Raw genomic sequence first — 277 nt, 5'->3', positions numbered from 1 at the left:
TCCCCGCCGACCCTGAGCCCCGGGCCGGGTCCCCAGGCCCTGCCCACCCCGGTGGTCTCTCCTAGCGCCGAACGTTAAAGCAAACAAACGGAAACACCCGTAGAGCAGTGTCGTAACGGCAACACCCTTGCCCCATTCCGGTAGCTCTCCGGCCCCGACCCCTGCCCTGGGCGTTTAAAGCACTTCAGAGGAACGTGTCGGCCTCTCGCTCCCGCGGCGCAGCGCCTTGTTTTTCTTATTTGCGAGCTTTCTGGGGCCCTAGTGACACCTTCCCACC

General features: G+C 63.9%; 1 protein-coding gene across 1 annotated transcript in view; it reads left to right on the top strand.

Moving 5' to 3' along the window:
- The first annotated feature begins 54 nt into the window (after positions 1-54).
- Znf280b (zinc finger protein 280B) overlaps positions 55-277 on the top strand; it is a 12486-nt gene continuing 12263 nt past the window's right edge. The window contains exon 1 of the mRNA XM_010603883.2: positions 55-140. The gene's annotated coding sequence lies outside the window, so the exon portion shown is untranslated. The remainder of the gene's footprint in view (positions 141-277) is intronic.

The sequence above is a fragment of the Fukomys damarensis genome, unplaced genomic scaffold, assembly GCF_012274545.1.
Source record: "Fukomys damarensis isolate Sample0158 unplaced genomic scaffold, DMR_v1.0_HiC HiC_scaffold_12, whole genome shotgun sequence".
Taxonomy (NCBI): domain Eukaryota; kingdom Metazoa; phylum Chordata; class Mammalia; order Rodentia; family Bathyergidae; genus Fukomys; species Fukomys damarensis.
The sequence above is the reverse complement of the archived record's forward strand: the minus strand, read 5'-3'. Positions and strand labels throughout refer to the sequence as shown.